The 19,508-nt window shown below is 36.2% G+C and overlaps 1 protein-coding gene across 5 annotated transcripts in view; it reads left to right on the forward strand.

Annotated features, from left to right (window-relative positions):
* SIPA1L2 (signal induced proliferation associated 1 like 2) overlaps nucleotides 1-19,508 on the forward strand; it is a 131,583-nt gene that overhangs the window by 20,627 nt on the left and 91,448 nt on the right. For all 5 annotated transcript variants that reach the window (XM_064648814.1, XM_064648815.1, XM_064648818.1 and 2 more), the window contains exon 2: nucleotides 4,516-4,587. The gene's annotated coding sequence lies outside the window, so the exon portion shown is untranslated. The remainder of the gene's footprint in view (nucleotides 1-4,515; nucleotides 4,588-19,508) is intronic.

Genomic DNA, 19,508 nt, shown 5'->3' on the forward strand with positions numbered 1-19,508 from the left:
GTGTGGGGTTTTTTTTTCTTGTTTGTTTGTTTTGTTTTGTTTTTTGCAATGATATCTGGAACATTGATCTATACATGTTTAGCTGGGCAACATAAAATTAAGAAAGAACTTATGGATTTAGAAGGAAAACCCAGTTTACAAGTCAATGTGTAAAATACATGCTGTCCAAAACCAGGGATTTCACAAGTTTTAAAGCAATGGTTATTGTATATCTCTGTTTTCTTTCGCAGTAAAGCATGCTGCTACTTCCTTAGCCTTATTGTTTTCTATTTCTCAGTCTGTATTTCAAAAAGAAGCAGCATGTTTTCTCTCTGAAATGAAGAATTACAATGAATTTCTTGTATGAAACACCTGCACAGTAGGAAGTGAAACAGAACTTTTTAGCTCTCACTGTTTTATGGCAAGATTTCTGTTCCCTTTCCTTCCTGTAAACAAAAGGAGTCACTTAGAGAGTGGGGAAATAGGCTGTTTACAGGATATTTTCTGTATGAAAGGAAGGAAAAGTGCCTTTACAGAGATCAGCCTATTGTGTTGGCAATATGGAAAGTTATACGGAGTTAAATTGAATTTAGTATTTGGAGGGGAAATACATGGCAAAATACATGTAACCATTTCAGTCTTGATGCTGAAAAGTGCTAGATGCTCCCATTAGTTGCTGAAATCAAAGCAGGAGCTAGGACATGGAGTGCTGTGGTTTGGTCCCAAATCCTGTGTGTAACCTATGATCACTGTAAGAAGTAAATCAGAGACAGACTACACTTCGCATAATCTCTTAGCTTTTGTTTTAATGTGGCTTTTATTTATAAACAAGCACCTTTGATACTTGTACTTTTAGATGCATGTTCAAGTTACTTTTGCACATCTGTCTTCCAGCTGTCTGTCTTTGAAAACCATTACTTCCACGAAAAATACAATTGTGACACTTGTCTAGCAAAGACAACTGTATTTCAATGTGCATGTAGTGTGTATATATTTTCAAAGTTTTGCTTCAAATGTGAAATGTATTAACTATAATTCTAGTGTGAATCAGGTTATCTTATTCTTGCCTGTATTATAAAGTTAATTACTGTGAATAGCTACTTAATTTTCATTTACCTTCTGTAGCACCAGCAAGAACCTTTATTATCAGTAAGAAACGTGGATTAGGTATTTAACTCCAAATTCTGCTTAAGCATTATGGAACAATATTGCTTTCTTGAAACCTCACGTGTATGAGATGAGTACTTAAGTCACACTTGAAAATTTATTGTAGCAGTTTTTTGTAGTTTCTTTTGTTATATATTAAGTTCAAGTTGATTCCTAATAGTTGAATATCATGAAAAGGCAATTTTAAGTATGGCAAAGAAGAAAGTAAAGAATCTTGTTTGCTTAATGGGTACTGAACTCTATTTTTGTTTCAAAAGTGGTACTTAAGTACAAAAAGCTTTAACAGCAGTGTTACCTGTTAAAGAAGTGATTTTTTTTTTTTTTTCCTGCATGATGGATCCAATTCCTCACACAGAAATCCTAATGTCTGGGTATTTCAGCTTGATTTGGCAAATAAGGCTGGAGTATGTGCAAGTGTGTGTGTGTAAATGGCTACTGAGAGTGGTCTGTCTTCTGGTGTGTCTTGGCAAACCATAGAATCGTAGAATCAGCCGGGTTGGAAAAGACCTCTGAGATCATCAAGTTCTGTAAGTCGAGTGTGCCCAGGGTACATCAGACTTACTGTGTAGATTGAACATGGCAAGTTGATATTCTGGACACACTGAACTTGCTGTGGAGCTTAGCTCTGCAGTGACCATCTGTGCAGGGTTTTTAGAGCAGTAGGAAGCCTGCTAGTCAGGAAAGCTAGGTTTTCCTTGACTAGGATGCTGCCTATCTGCTCATTCTTTCTGGAATCAATTTCTTCTGCATAGCCAAAACTTTTTGGGGAGAGAAAGAAAATTTGCCCAGAGAAAATCAGATATCAGACACTGATATTATCCTTTCTTTCTGCTTTTCCTACAACAACAAAATAGGAATAAAAATGTTGAAAGATTTCAACATAGGTAATACCGGCTATTCATGCAGAAGATGAATTTTTAGTTGAAAATGAGGTGCAGTGTAGGGCCGGCCACAGTTATGAATGTCTGAGCTTTTGCCAATCAGGACTACTAATAAAGATTGACTTTCCTATTCAGGAATTATTTTTACCTTCATTTCAGGTATTTTTTAATGTGAACTCTTCTTTGCCTTGTCATTGGCCAACTTGACTTCCTCAGTGACAATCTCTGTAGAAACAAGGTTCTAGTTTTCAATTCCAGTGGACATTTAGATAAAGATTAAGGAACCAGCGAATGAAATGCATATATTACTTCTGGGAGAACAAAGCAACCCAGATGTGACTCTAGGATCAGTTAAAGATGAGGCTTCCAGGAGAAACAGATCTATGATACTCACCTAATGCACAGCAGTCTTATGATGTCTAATACTACAAATAAGTTTTAAAGTACATGTAAGAAAATAGGCATAGTTACTTCTGATTTATAATTTGTTATTTTGTGTGAGTTTAAAGGAGCATACGTTACATGAAGTTTTGAGCTTTTTCCATTTGTAGATCTTCATGAGTGTACGAGCAAGATGTTATCAAGAAAATTTTTTGAATGCTGGTGAAATAATAAATTATGTTTTAAATATATACAATTATTTTTCTTCTCAAATCTTAAATTTTTTTTTTCCTGATGCAGTGTTCTATATAAGACCTTCGGATTAAAGAAAAAAATTAATATGTGGACAAGGCCTAATGTTTTTCCATTTGGCTGCCTCACAAAAAAGCAACGTAATCCTCTAAATCCTACTTGACTCTGAGGATCAATTGATTCTACTTTTTACTACCGTAAATAGACAGTCCAGAAATTGTATTTGAGGCAGATATTTTGAAGCCTGGTCTTCCAGTGATTTGAAAGTATGAAGACTTTTATTTTTTTTATGAGAAAGACACTGTTAATAAGGATAATATTCTAATGAACTTATTTATAGAAAATTGAAAACAGTTTCTTTTCAAAAATTGACCAGATTCCATAGCCATTCTAAAAAAATTATTTTCCATTTTTGCAGTTGCTTTCTTTTGCAGTTGCGTTCTTCTCATGTTTTTACTTTTGATCTTTGGCATTTACGGTGGCTTTAGTTTCAGATTTTACTAGAATGACGTTCATGTGTGAAATTTATCATCATCAGGTGTAATTTTTAGGTTAGGAATGAGAAATTTCTTTTTAATGTCTTGGGTTTTTTTAGTTGTGTCTTCTGTTGGCAAACAGATCAGTTATCTAATGATATTGGTCAACGCTTCTACTGATATAGTTTTGTTTTAGTTCTCCCATGAAAGCCTCACTTGCGAAAGCATTTACTCCAGTTTTGGGTTATAACTACACCAGGAGGTTTTTTGCTACTGTGAGCATACTGGTAAAAGTAGATTCAAGCGTTTGCCTAGTTTTGACTAGGCCTAGAATGAGGAAAAATAGTAAACTGTCCTGCATTCCATCTTTATGGGCTTTTTGTTTGTTTATGTTACTGGTGTCTATCAACCTTGATTTGCAGTTGACGTAGGATTTTGAGACTTTTTGTTCTTTTCCATTGTATGCACTATTCTGTAAAATACTTACAAGAATTATTTTTATCCCTATGGTGGTGATTTAGTACAGGAAATAACATCTGTTCCTGCTCTATGTGTGTCCTTTTTCCTTTCTTTCAATATGAATGCAACATTGTGTATTTTCCAGCTAGATTTTACTATCCGAGATTATGCTAAAATGAACTCCTTTTGAAACTTTGTTAATGCTGATATAAAATAGAAAGGCAAATCACCTTATTGGTACATGATAGTTTTATGATTTATCTCTCTGTAATGGTGATCACGCAGACCTAGCTAAAATATTTTTATTTTATATATGTTTTTATTTGCCTTCACTGAGAAGTAAATGTAAAAATGTCAAATGTAAATTTTGCACTGTTAGGTACTTTCGTGGCTGTAAGTCATCCCACAGATTCTCAGAGCATGCTTGTAAATTTTTTTGGATGAACTTACTACTATCTTCTTTCAAAGCATTTTATGGAACGTCATGAATTTTTCTCATCCTTGTAATTGAAAATATTATTAAGCTGCTTGCCTTTTATAATACAGTTCAAGGAATAGCTGTGGACCCTTTATCGTGACCTTTGAAGCAGGTCCATAATGAAACAGTCTGTTGGTTCAGCACCTACTGGTTCATGACCTCTTGCCCCTAGCAATGCTTTTTTTTTCCAGTTATTGGCAGGAACTTGCACAGATAACACCTCTAAAATCTCTTTTGCAACACATAGATATGGTATGTGTTACACTGTGCTGAATTTTTTAAAGCCAATGAGTTGTTCTTGATTTTATTTGCATGTACAAAACAGTAGATTTTCATTTTACACAAGTGTTCATTTAAAACTTTTTTTCTTATGCCTTAGTATCATAAGTGGATATGTTCATCTAAAAATAAAAACCACAAACACTTCTCATTTGACTTGCAGGTATCTCCATTTTGCTGATATCAGAAAAAGAGTGACTTAAGTTGGCATCCTTGGGAATCCTTCTAGCCAAAGGTAAACATATTTTGTAACCAGTGGAAAATATATTTTTAGTATGTTTGTAGTATTTTTAAATACTTTTAAAATAAAAAGGCAGCTCTGCTGCTCTGTTTCTTGATGTTTGATATCTCACAAATTATATTTCTTTGGGATACCTAGAGCATCTTAACAAACCCATAAGAGAATCCTTTATATGGCTTGGCATACAAGTTAGTCATACAATGATAGAACGGTTTGAGTTGGAAGGGACCTTGAGGATCATCTAGTTCCAATCCCCCTGCCATAGGCAGGGACACCTTCCACTCGACTGTGTTGCTCAGGACCCCATCCAACCTGGTATTGAGCAATTCCACCCACAACTTCTCTGGTCAACCTGTTCCAGTGCCTCACCAGTCTCACAATAAAGAATTTCTTCCTAATATCTGATCTAATTCTACACTCTGAGTTTAAAGCCATTACACCCTCATCCTATCACTACATGCCCTTGTAAGAAGTCCCTCCCCAGCTCTCTTGTAAGCCCCTTTTAGCTACTGTGAGGCTGCTATGAGGTGTTCCCAGAGCCCCTCTTCTCCACGCTGAACAAAATCAACTCTCTCAGCCGGTGTTCAGAGGAAGTTCAGCAGTTTTCTTAAATCTGCCACTTGGCAGATTGCCTCTTGTTAGTATTCAAGTGTATGGTACAAGCACTTTGAGGCAATGTTTATTATACAGCTGTTATTATGCAGAATGATGATTGTGTTCCTTAATGCATCAGATAATCCAAAAATAAAATCACAGTTTTGACAATCTGGAAGTTCTTAGCTTGGTCCTCCTCTGGAGAAGAGCTAATATGATCAGAAATAGGCACTAACATAATACAAAGAAAGAATGTCCTTTGTAAGGGCTAATTAGGCTGCTTGTAGAAATTCCCAAGCCTCCAGTTGTAAAAAATCATGGCATTTTGATATTTTCTACACCAGGAATTGAGGTGAAGTTATCCTCCTATACCTCCTGCCTTTACAAACTTCTTCATTTAGTCCAGCTGGATTGTTTATGGTTTTAGTGTATGGCTCGTGTTTAGAAATACTTTATGTTGGCTGAACACAATCTGTCATCTAAAGACATTTAGTGTAGTAGTTTTTTTTGCCTGTCATATTAATGACACCAGTAAAACTTTTAACTTTCATTTCTGACATATTTTTTCCAGGAGGAAAAAAATTCTGAATCCAGAATTTTTAAAGTTTTTATTTTAAGTTTATTTTGCATTAGATATTTGTGAAGTATGAAGTAAGATTACTGCTTTTTGATTTCTTTACAGGCTTGTCAGTCTATTCAAAGAATCAAATTTAGGAGAGTCTGAATAATTGACCTTCCTTGCCATGTTTGCCATATGCTTTGATGCAAGAAACCAAATTGAACTTTCTGTCCAGCCACCTGAGCCCCTCTGCCCTCCGTGTGCTACAGCAGTAAACTAGGTGGATGTTTAATAGCTACATGTTATCATTTATCAGATTTTAAATGGCTTCCTTTGCTTACATCAAGTTAATAGTTTCTTTCCCCTTCTCATCTGAGACTCCACTTCTCAATAAATAGTTCTGTAATACAAAAGATCACCAGACTCCTGTGTTACTGAGCCTGATGAAGTTCTGCTATATTAAAGGCAGTGTATAACATACCTCTGAAAATTTTACCTACTACTTTTCATACAAACTGTGTTTGGCTTCAGAAGTGTCTGACTGAGAGGACAATATTGTAACATATTTTGTATTGTGTGTTGTCAGGAATATCTGCATTTGAATAATGCTAATGTAGTACAAGAGAGCTTAACACTGGTAAATCTAGTCTAGAATAGTGTGCTAACCACTTCTAATATTGCATTTGCTTTATCTTTTGGCTGGATAGTTAGCCAAGGCATAGTAGATGTTTAAAGAAGTCTGGAAGAAACTGAAAAATACAATTTGTAATTTTCTTTTGCTCTCTTTCTGTAGTTAAGAGTAATAGTAGTTGTAATATAATAATGCTGCAAAAAGAATGAGGGTTGCAGATGTTCAATCTTTAATGATGTGTATTGTTTATCTACTGATAAACTGAACTACAGGCTAGTGAACCACTATTCCTTTTATATTTCTGATAGTTACTGTATAGGGACGTGTACATGGGACACCCTATTCAATCTTGTAGTTTGGTGTTTTGGAAGTATGTTTGTGACCTTGTGATGTACCAGCTTCTAAAGGCTTATATATTCACGTGAATTAATGAAAACCTAATCTATTGACAGTTTGTATATGGTATTGATAGATATGATATGGGGGTAGATAGAACAGTGTAGTTTGTGCATAAACATACCATATATTCAGAAACGAATGCAAACAAAAATGTATAGCAGTAAATTTGATCTAATAGTATATTTACAGTGTGACACGACTTATGGAAAACACGGCATGCATTTGGTACAAAGAAAATTGTTTTCAGAACCTGAACTGTATTGGACAAATCATAAAATTTCTGAGTAGGACAGGCATCTGTTGAGATCAAGCTGTCTAACCCCTCCTGCTAAAGGATGATCAGCTAGAGCAGATTGCTCAGGGTTAAGTCCAGTCAGGTTTTAAATATCTTCAAGGGTGGAGACCCCACAACTTCTCTCAGCAACCTGTTCTATTGTCTGACTCAGTCAAAAAGTATTTTTTTATGTTTAGATGGAGGTTCATGTGTTTCCTGTCTTATTGCCTCTTATCCTGTCATTGAACACCAATGAGAAGAGTCCAGCTTCCTTTTCACTGCCCCAGTTAGGCACTTGTAAGATCCCCTCTGAGCCTTCTCTTCTCCAGTATGAACAGTCCCAGCTCCCTTAGCCTTTCCTCACATGAAAGATGCTCCAATCCCTTAATCTTTTTAGTGGCACTTTTCTGGGTTTGCTCCTATCATTCCGTGTTGTTCTTGTACTGGGGAATCCAGAACACAATACTCCAGATGTGATGAGGGAATAATGATGGAATTTTAGCTCTAACCAGTAAGTGAAAAACAACTAGCTAGAAATGCAGATAGGCACATACCAGTTTTGTCAGTAACAATGCACTATATTCAATAATGCTGTATGGTCTTCTCAATCTCCAAATTAGTATCCTTAAGTTCCTCTGTGAGAAGTATTTATGCCTCAGTCTGGGGGGAAGGAATGGGACCGAGACAGCAATAAGAGTCACGACACAAGGTAGAAGGTCGAAGCTATCTCCCTTTATTGAGGGTGAACATGGGTTTATATAGGGTTTGGGTAGAAGGAGCTGGAAAACTGGGAGGATCATGGGATAGACAACCAGGGGAACAAATGAGGGAAAGAATTTGGGAGAAGAGGGAGGAATTTGGGAGGAGCTGGGGAAGACCGAGGACCAATGGGAGCTCACTCCACACTGCGGCATATTCCAGGCAATCAAAGGGAGGAGCAGGGAAGCAGGGAACAAACAACTCAGGGCAAGTCTGGACATGCCCAAACAATGCACATGAATGGGGTGTTATATTAACAGTTTTTAAATTCTGTTGAAACTTAGAAAGTCCATGTAATAAATTCTTCTCAACCATCATAAATTCTTCTCCATGCTTGAAATCTTTCTCAGTCCGATTCTGTGTCCTCCCCATCTCTATACTTAAAAATTAAGCAGCTTGATATTTTATTTATACTTCAAGGCATGTATACTTTAGTCTTGGAGAGGCCCATAGTCTTAATAGTTGTTTCATCTGCCATCTGGGTGGAAAGGTCATAGGATAAGTGAACCAATATTTTTTTTAAAAGTTAATGACATACTACAGAATACTAGTAATGCTGTGCATTATTTCTGTTTTTGTAAAATCATACCAATCTGCAGAGTTGGTCTTCCTAGTCTGGGTCCCTTCTGACTGTCATAAATGTAGCAGGACTTACCAATTGAGGCAGAGGACTATTTTGGTTCCTAAAGGCAACGAGCCAAAAAAATACCTGTGCTATGTTCTGTCTTTCTGCACTGTGCTCTACAAAGTGTGTGGTTCTGGGAAGATTTGTTAGTTTGGCTGGATTTTTCCATTTAGCCTACTGGAGTTTGGAAAGAAGTAGGATTCTCTCACCTCTACAAATGCTGTATCACTCTAAATAACAAAGAGATAACAGTAAGAAGCACTAGTTGACTAAGCATGCATTATTTGTGAGTTCCACCAAAGTAGAAGTCAAGGTAAAATAACATGCATGTTAATAAAACAGAAGAGCTTACTAATGTGCATTTTGTGTTAGCTGTTTTGGAGAGGGCATGGGGAAAAAAAAGAGGCAGTGTTGGCAGGTTGGGTGGAAGAGTTAGGATCAAGAACTAGGGAGTGATGAGTCTTAGAAGGGAAAGAGACAGCTAATTAAAAATAAAAATAAGAGAAGCTAGTGCTAAACTTCCTTTCCCTAGCCCTTAGCAAATGTTATATATATTTTCTCTTTGAGGAAGAGGCTGATGTACCACTGGTGCTAACTAAAGAGATGTAAGAAAAAAACAACAAATGTCTTAATAAGCAAATAAAAAGAATGAAAGAAAGTTGTTGGGAGGGAGGGCAGAAAGGACACACACCATCCTGATCTCTTAATACAATCTAATTTATTTCAGCAAAATGATTTATGTGTTGTTCTTGTATACAAAGTGAAGGATTGCAATAAATTATCTTAATTGAAATCCTTTGTTTCTGCCTCATGCAGAAAAAGACTTCTAATGAAATATTTGAAATAATTAAGAATTAATGCAAATACTTTTGAAGATAAGGTGCAAAATGGGTAAAAAACATCCTATGAGCTTGTTTCTGGTTGTTACTAGAATTATGCAGGATGAGTGGGAAGGTTGGAAAAAAAGAGCTATGCGTTTGTGAAGGAGAGACTTCTCAGAGAAAATTGGAGAAACAGAACATGGAACAACATGGGAAAGATGGGAAATAAAAAAAAAACAAAACAAAACAAGAATTTGAAAATAGTTCAGGGAGAGCCAAAACCCTTCTGGAATTAAAGCTGGTGAAAGATGTGAAGGGCAACAAAAATCCCCTGTTGCAAGTACATAAGCAATAGAAGGAATGCTAGGGAAAATGTGAGTCCACTGATAGTGGGATAGGGGATCTGGTGACAACAGGCACAGAAAAAGCTGAAGAGTTCAATAGATTTTTCACTTCAGTCTTCACTGGTAAGACTGGCCTTCTGGAACCCCAGGCAGTGTGGAGCAAGCAAGATTTACTATCAGTGGAGGGTGATTAAATTAAGGGATATTTAAACTGATCATAAAGAAGTCCATGGGACTAAATAGAGGGTGCACCCATAAATGCAGATGGAGCTGATTGATGTCAGTGTGAGGGCACTCTTGATTTTCTTCAGAGGGCCATGCGATTTGGAGAGGTTCCCGAGGACTGAAAGAAAGTCTGTTCAAGAAGAATCTGGAGAAGTACAGGTCAATAAGGCTTGCCTGTCCTTGTGAAGGTGACAGAGCAAGTAATCCTAGAAGGTATTTCCAGATATAAAACTAAGAGGAGTGTGGTTGGGCTGCCATCCAGAGGGACCTAGACGAAGGGGTAGAGGAGAACGTCCCTAGTTCAAAAAAGTGCCAATTCCTGCAGCTGGGGAGAAATAACCCAGCAAAGTGTCCTTGTGGCAGCGCTGGTGAGGCCACACCTGTAATACTATGTGCAGTTCTGGGTTTCTCAGTACAAGAGAGAGATGGACATACTGGAAAGCGTCCAGTCCAGGCCACAAAGAAGGTTAAGGGACTGGAACAATTCTCATACTGGGAAAAGCTGAGTGAGCTGGAGCTGACTGGCCTAGAGAAGGCTAAGGAGGATCTCATCAATGTATAAGTACTTGAAGGGAGGATGTAAAGAGGAGTTAGGCTATTTTCAGTGGTGCCCAGTGACAGGACAAGAGGCCATGGGCATAATTTGAAATATGTGAAATTCCATCTGAACATAAGAAAAGACTTCTCCTATGAGGGTGGTTGGGCAGTGTAACAGGCTTCTGGGAGAGGTTGTGGATTTTCCATCCTTGAGGATATTTAAAACCTAACTAGACATGGCCATGAGCAGCTAATCTATCTGACCCAGGACAGTTGGGCTAGATAATCTCCGGTAGTCTCTTCCGACTTTGAAGACTCTGTGTGGTTCTGAGAAAATAGCAAGAGGGGAGAAATTGATGTCTATTTTTCAAGCAGGAAAAAAAGCTAGAACATATTGATAAATTCCATTAATTAAAAAGATTAAGTCAAGGTCACTTGCAGCTTTTTCTTAATCTAGTTGCAGGGAAAATGCTTGGGCTGTTCATTCCTTGGTTCGTGAGCTTAGGTAGCAGGGTAATAGACATCAGAATATTTTTCAGGCTCAGTTAATTAGGAAGCAGAAAGATTTAATGAGGTTTTAGAAGCATTTTCCAGGGTCAAAATAGATTGTCTAAAAGATATATGAGAGCTTTGAATTTTGTGAAACCGGCTATGCTGTAATATTTTTTACCTTGTGTATGCAATGTTTAATTTTTGTTTTCAGTAAATTTTAGTCTTAAAATATTGATTTTTATGATACTGATGACCTCTTGTTATATTTGATCTTCTCTTGGGTAGCCTATCTCATCCACTCCTATCTAAAAAATGCAGACAGCTTAAAATAATCTCTTACAGGCTGACCTGGTCTGGTTATTAACCCAGCACACTCTGAGCCCTGTCTGTTTGCAAAGTTGAGGGGGGAGGAGAGGGCAAGAGGCGAGGAAAATTAGAAATTAGAAATCTCACGAGTAGTCTATTTGTCTTTCATGGTTCTCTAAAAAGTTATTCATTTGCTGTGAACAATACTTCGTAGTTCTTATCTGTTGGACTTCTTGCAATTTTTTTTCTTTGTCTTGCCATCTCGCTCCTGTTATTTAGCCTAGTAACCTGATTTGCTGCCTTGTCAAATTCCTCCTTGTGAACGAAGTGTGTACTCTGTCTGGCATGGCAGCCTGTGAGAAGGGGGAAAGAGGGACACAAAATTTTCCCAGATCCTCCACTTCATCTAGTGTCTGCTTGTACACAGTTTTTCTGTTTTATCTTATTGCAAATATGAGAGACTCATATGGATGGAAAGAAATCATATTTAAAAATAAATAAACAGAAAGGTTTTTTCTTGAAATTTCTTGAGATTTTTCTGTTGTATTTAAGACTAGTGACATTAAGTGCTCCAGACAGTTTCAGGAAGGGCAGGACTAAATGCCATCAAATGCTGAAGATCAAAGTCCACTGCAGCAAGAAAGTTTTCTCAAAATATAAACTAAATTTTTAAACATTTTTTGAAGTGGTTGTTTCTAAGAGGGACAGAAACACATGCTTCCATTTCATGTACTTTTTGTTAAGCATATATGCTGACTGTCTCTTTAGAAGAAAAGAGAAGCGCAGGCATTTCTGTATGTAACATCCTTCCTTTTGTTATTTGTCTCTTGGAGACTATAGAAAAGTGATCTTTATTGTTGTTAATGATGATAACAGCTAATTATGTTTGGGTGACTGACAGATTAGGTAGACTGTCTATTTCTACTTTGCCTTTCTTTATTTTTCGCTTTTCCAAAGCACCATTCACAGATATTTAGTTAATTTCTCTGACTTAGTGATGGATGTTATTGTTGTACCATGTTTAGAAGCCAGATACAAAGAATATGACTTTGATTTTTGACTCTGATTGTTTTCATCCTTCGCTAAAGTAGGATTATTTTTTTTTTAAGAAGACCATACTTAGAAATATCTTCCTGTGCCTTTTTAAAAATTAGAATATACCTGTAAATAGACTTCTTTGTGTTTTTTGGTTTTTTTTTTTTCTGTTTTGTTCCTATTGACAAGCCTTTTTTGTTTTAGAATTTTCAAGGTCAGAGTGGGCTGCAGGTTTCATTCAAAACTATTTTCTAAGGAGCAGATAAACTGATGGCATAGTCTAGCCCTTTTGCTTTACATATGCTAATTATTAGGTAGCATTTGGCAGTTGGTAGCTTTGTCTGAGCAGGAGGAAGAATGTCAATTATATGACAGCTGTATGCATGTCAGCTAACTTTGTCTCCAGGGCAGCCAGCACTTACAGAACTTTTAGATTTAGCAAGGTAATCTTAGGATCTCCCTTACTTTGTGTTTGATATAGTTTGACTTAGAAACAGTGTTCTTAAACAGTGTTCTTAAATTAGAAATAATTGTTTGAAATACTATGTTTTTCTCAAATGGGTTAGTGTATGGAACTATGATAGATTTCAAGTTGCTGAGGTGTGGTATTACCGGAAGAAGTAGAAGGAAACTTGCTCTATCATAGGATTATTACCACTCTAAGGAGTTGTTAGGATTGATATTTTTTATCAAGATAATGAAGTGATGTAGCTAGAAAGTTAAAATTGAGGCTATTTTTAAATTTAAGCTCCTTTTTTGGGGGTGGTGAGGGAGTTGAATGCCATTTTAAAGAAGTAACTATGAAAATACAGAAGTTGACAAACTGCATACTGAAATCATGTAGTTGACAAGTGTGTTTAATTAAGTAAGATGATTTTTGTCTTGAACCTCCATGTTTGTATTCCAGTTGCCCTTGTATTTCTTTTATTACTATGCTCACATAGGACACTAAAATAGAATTCTCAGTTGTGTTAGGTGTGTGGGGCTTAATATGAGATGTGTGCACAGCTTCTAGAACTATGTACTGAAGTAATTATTTCATTGTTGGAAGCTTCAGGTTTCCTGGTCTCTCATCTTATCTCTCTTCTTTGTGAATATCAAACTGAAGTAGATGGTGTAGTATTAATGCTTTACTCCTCTGGTTGATTTAAAGTTATTTTGGCTTTTTTTCATGTATTACTGTAGTGCTGAGTGAAAAATCTTTATGAAACTGGATTGGGATTTCTGTTTGTTTAGCTGTCTTTTGCCAGAAAATCAGTGCCTCATACTAACCTCCCAGCTTTGGCTATAAGATCAATGGATGGGTGATGACAGACTGCATTCTACTGGGACATGTATTCTACTATGTGCCCCTCAGCACCCACACGCTCTCTTTTCTGGAGCTTTCTCATACACTTTCCTTCTCTGTTTCACCCAGTATTGCAATAGTGCCCCCTCTCTTATATCCCTTTCTTAAAATAATAAAATAGCCCAACACCTTCTTTCCTTTTGCTTTAGTTAAGCCACCAGGTTATGTGCCCGTGATCCACGTAGTTGCTAAAGAGAAGAGATCTGAGCTTAGTTAGTACATGCAAGCCTCCTGGCCCTACTGGTGCATACATTTATATCTTGTATGTACTTCAGACTATGTGTTCGTATTCTTCCTAACCTAAGGGATCAAGCAATTCAATCTTGCTCAGGCCATGGGTAGGACTGCAAAACTGATTTTAGATGTTGTATAGACTTAGAGGTAGAGAGAGACACTGGTAAGAAAATAGTAATTTTAGTTACAATATATTAGTAGTGCTTAATTAAATTATCCGGTCCTATTAAAAATAATTTGTCCAGCAGTTCTCTTTGTAGTTAATTTACTTTCTTCCACTACTTTTCCCCTCCTTCTCCCAACTCCATGCCTGGAATGTTAACATAGGACTTAAGTTTTCTAACTGACAGATTTATTTTTTTTATTGCTCTTAATGGCTTCCAAGTGTCAGCTTTGACTAGAGTATACTTACTGTCTCCTTTCAGCCCTCAGTAATTGTGCTGATTTGCATGCAGTGAGCAATCCCCATTTTTTTGTTTCAGTTGTTCCCACCTAGATGCTCTGTCCTTTTTACATGGTATATTCCCTTAAGTATTCAGCCCAGCAACTGCCCAGCTATGTTGGGCATACTGCTCAGTGAAAATTTTACTAAATTTTTTTGTACTTGTCTTCTGTTCTCTAGTTAGCAGAAGCAGAACTAAGCGCAGTGTAAAGAGATGTTTCTGTATTTATGTTTAAATTACAGAATGTTGTAATAGGGCATTGTTTCATAGCATGGAAGGAGATCTTACTGAGGCATCCCACACCTTCTCTGAAGGCTATTTCAGGAGGTGGATGGTTGAGTCTTTTGTTGTTTTTGTTTGTTTTTGAGGTTTTGTTTGGGGTTGGTTTTTTTTGTTTAGTTTTTTTTTGTTTGATTGGTTGGTTGATTTTTGGCACACTTTTAGTTCTTGTACTCCCTTATAAAAATGCCTTTACAAAGGCAGGACAGAAGTGTCTGTATGTATTCTATGGGTGAATCTTTGCAGTGTGTTATTCACACTTAATTCCATAATGTACGTGCTACCTTCTTTATTCAATTGTTAGGAAATCTGCTTATTAATTGAATCAGAAGACATCTGGTTTTGATAGTGATCCATGTTTTAAGAAATCTTTCAGTTGACCACATATGTGGTCTATCAAGTGGTATTCATTCATTCTCTGGAAGCAAACATTTCCAGTGAAGTACCGCCTACATGTCCATTGCCCAGACTCAGCATCTACTTCCGTTGTCTAGTCTACAATTATTAGAGGTTGATGATAGCTAGAGCTGTGAAGAATTATTTTTTTTTCCTGTTACATGAATAGTTTGTTTTCTAAGTGTTTCTGTATTTGCTGAAGATGGAGATCTGCAAACTTTCCTCTACATGCCTTCTGACTTCATACTAGCCAGTTGATTGGTAGTTTCAGTATTTCACTGGGGCATTGATGGCTGAGCTTCCATTTTGTAGACTTGTTGCAATAAGATTTAATTTCCTTTTCTGTATTAAGTAGAGAAGTGAGAATTTATTTCTTACTGGGATCTAAAGGATATTGCAACACAATAGGAATGCATAGTTAGAAATGTTACTTGGAAAGCAAGCTGTATATTGAACAGACTGTACTAATTTTTTAATTAATAAAATAACTTTCCTCTAAAAACAAAAATCAAACACCCCTCCTCCCCAAAAGACCCAAACCAACCAACTCACAAACAAAAAACCCCAACACAAACACTATCAAGACAAATCAAACTCAAATTTGTTTCCTTCTTGGAGTATTTCAGGGTAGGAAGATGTTTACTGTGTTGTATTGTGTAGCAGTATTGGATATTTTTTTTCTGTATTTGTATTTCAGTTCTGCAGTTTCCACAAAGCTGCTTTTCTCCAGTAGACTTAGAATTTTTATGTTAATGTATGCTCTTTCCCCAGTTACTGCACACTGTCACTGGGGTTCTGTAGAGTTCAATGGAAATAATGCCTGTCTTGTTTAGCTTAAGCACAATATGCTACTATAGTAGTTTCACTCAACTTTTTTCTATGTGCAAAGCAGCTTGCAGGGTGCATTGAATTTTGTCTCATTCGAATGTAGAGTCATTGTATATGTAGGAACAATTAATTGTATATCAGTACATCGCGTTCAATTTTTGTGTTTGTTTAAAAATGTGCTTTTTTCGAGCTTACAAATGTTAAAAAATTACCATTTATTAAGATTTATTAAAAATTTAGACATTCAACAAATACTCCTTTGAGTTATAACTTGTTTGAGAAACAAATATGAAAAGAACTTTTGCATTGAGATACATTGTCCTGCCTTAATTGGGTGCATTCTTTGTCACATAGTGACAAAGAATGAGGTACTTAATGCCTTCTTTGTCTTTAATAGTTTTTAATAATAAGACCAATTGTTCTTCAGGTACACAGCTCCTTGAGCTTGAAGACAGAGACAGGGAGCAGAATGAAACCCCTGTAATCCAAGGGGAAATGGTCAGCAACCTGCTACTCCACTTGGTCACCTACAAGTTTATGGAGTTGGATGGGATCCCTCCAAGGGTACTGAGGACTCAGGTGCTCACCAAGCCATTTTCCGTCATTGACCGTGGTGCAATGACTTCTGAATTTCTCCCTTGAGTGGTTCCTGCATACAACAAGGTCACATTTTATTTGCACTTGATCCGACACTAAGTCCATTCGAATTGGAGAGACACTTTCATCTTGAATTGGGGGGTGGGGTCAAACTGGGGAAATGGGGAAGGGTCAGTGTTTTACCTGAGAAATCTGACTACAGATTTGCTTTTAATTTTCTGCAAAGACTAACAAATTGATCTGCTACCTCTCATTATGACTAATTCTGTTAGTTCTATCTAGCTGGCATTTTTGGGCAAGGAATAATATTTAGCTTAGTTTCAAATACTTTAGGATTTCCACATTGAATATTAGAATGGAAGAGCTGATTGGCTCATGAGTTGATAGGCCTTTGGTTCTTTCATGAAGAGTTTTATTAGTAAGCATAGAGACCCATTTTCTTTTAATCTGTGGAAGAATTGCTTTAACTGGAACAGTAAGTCTAGTCTCTATGATTAAAAGGTATTTTTGAAGTGTCTTAGCAAGAAGAAACTAATTCCAGTTAGTATATGACTCCTTTTATGCAACACAGTCTTCCAGGAAGATGTGACAAAATAATATGGCATTCCCATTTCATATTCAAAATGAGTTCTTGTATTCATGAAGTACTTTGATCAAGAACAGGTATTTCAGTTATTCTCTTGATAGAAGTCTTAGTGTTTTTTTTCTCTTCATACATGTTCTATTTCTTTGAATTATTTTGTGGCTTTGATATGCATTTTTGAGGTTTATAAATACTAATCTCAATGTTTAAATTCATGTATTAAATGAACATTTTCCAAGTAGCTTTAATCAGTTTATGAAGTGTTTAATTACTAGTTTTTTAAAGGAAAGTCTAAATATTTCTATCATATTTCCTCTAAAATAATAGCTGAAAAGTGAAATAGATTATTAAAAAAATATTCTAGTTTTAAAAAGTGTGATATAGTAGCACAAAGGCTACTATATATTTTCTTTTTTCCATATTCTGATCTTGTTTTGGTTTATCTATTCTAAAAATATGTAATTCATCATCTTGTAAGATTTTATTTGTTTACATACTTTTGTAATTGACAAAGGGTTGATGACAGTGTTCTCTGAAGGGCTTTGTTCCCTGGAATCCTCTCTAGGCTATTGTTTGAAGTAGATCATTTGCTGACTTTAAGAACATATTGAAGTACATATTTGTTTTGACTTGATTTTGACAGGAGGTGGAGGGATGGATGGATTAGCACCCAGGAGTAACACATGCTATTAACTGTTGATTGTAGGTATATACCCTTCTTATTCAAAGGAAAAGAAGCATTTCAATAATCATACAGCATAGTGGACATTTTAAAAAATCCCATAGCTTCTCTACTCTCCTGGAAAGGATACAGGCAACCAAGGTAACTGATACTAGTAATGTTGTACAGTATCTCATCTGACTGTCATGGATACTAAAAAGATGTATCTTGGGAAAAAAGAAAGGACTGATGAATGATATTTTAGGAAGATGCTAATGAGAAGGAAAAATATTGAGATAAAGGAAGTGACAGTAGAGGAACAGCAGTGAAATTAAAGAAAACAAAACATTCAGTGCAGAAATGACTAGTAAAACTAAAGAATTAAATGGAAGTATTTCTAGATAAGGAGGCTATAGCAAAGACATGCTTTCAAAGTCAGCTGAACTTAAATGCTATGTTGCAAGCTGGACTTTTGTCAGAGTACTAGACCTTGGAAAGGACAAGGAAAAGGATATTTATAAAAGAGGAAGAAATGGGCTCGCGTGAAGACAATGATATAGGATGTTTTTTTCCTTCCATGGTGTTATAGGAGTCTGAACTTGCCAGGAAGAGACAGATCACTTCTTGATAACAGGTTATTTTGAACAAGGAGTCGGATTAATTCTGAGTTTTTCAGGGTGGTTTTCAGCATCATGGACAGAAACCAATTGATTTGGGTGGAAAACAGATAACATGAATGTGTGGGAGCTTTTGACTGGTGATTAGCAAGCTTTTGCCATCTCTGTAGAGGCGTGCAAATTAAATAAATGGTTGATGACAACCATTACCATCCTAACTTTGCCTGGCATCTTAATTTACCTTATTGGCCTGTTTACATTCTGAATAGCTATGCTTGAGTAACCATTAGCTGTGAATACTCTCATTCCAGACCAAAGGGTGTCATGGTCCTAACACATATTCATTGTCTGATTTGTGCTCCTTGAAAAGAAGATGATATACATATAGATTGAGATGGAAAATATTGCATGAATTTGGTATGATTCGTCAAATACATGGATTCTAGTGTATGGAAATAGAGAAAAGAGGAAGTGAAGAAGCACACTGGAATAAATATAGATGGTAACCACATCATGAGAGGCAAAGAATTCCTGGCGTATGAGGCAAATATGGCATGCAGATGCACACCATTACTTTTATAGAAAGTTAACAAATCCTTGAATGGAAGGAAAAGTATACCCGTGCTATTTATTTTGTAAATATAAATATGCATAACAAAATCTTCCCAGTGAAATGTGGACAGTCTGGTTAATGATTTGATGATATGCTGAAAGAGCTATTCATGAGACTTTGGCACTGTTTTTTTGGTTTTTTTTTTCCAAGACTTGGCATTTTGGATAGAAAATCGGAGTGAATTCCTGAGTAAGAGTAATGGGAAAAACAATACTGAAACTGTGCAACTTAATTTTAAGCGGAATGACATGGTTCCTTAAAACATAATTTTACTGAATGTCCCCCACACTCCCATTCTAAGAGCAGTCTGCTACAATTTACTAATTTAAATTTGTTTCACTGCCTGTGTAGGTCTCATGTAATGAAGCCTTCTGAAGTGCAAGTAGCCTTTTAATTTTTCTAAATATGGTTTTAGATGATTACTTAGCAAGTTTATACCCCTCTGTTTTGGCCCAGATTGCTGCCGAAGCTTTTTATTTTAATATAGTTCTCTAGCTAAGGGAAAGGAGGGGAAGTCTTTCTTCATATAAAATCAAAACTGTTGACCAGAAATTTAGTCTGCATTTTCAGAAAGCTGTTTATCATCTAGGAAGAAGAGGTGTTTTTCTTCATAGATACCACAGTCTGAAAAAATATTATTTTATCTATATTAAAATATTAAAATATTCTCGAGTCTATAGAGTTTCTGTTTAATTCAGTTTAAGCCTATAAAGCA

Source organism: Pseudopipra pipra, chromosome 3 (genome assembly GCF_036250125.1).
Source record: "Pseudopipra pipra isolate bDixPip1 chromosome 3, bDixPip1.hap1, whole genome shotgun sequence".
Lineage (NCBI taxonomy): Eukaryota > Metazoa > Chordata > Aves > Passeriformes > Pipridae > Pseudopipra > Pseudopipra pipra.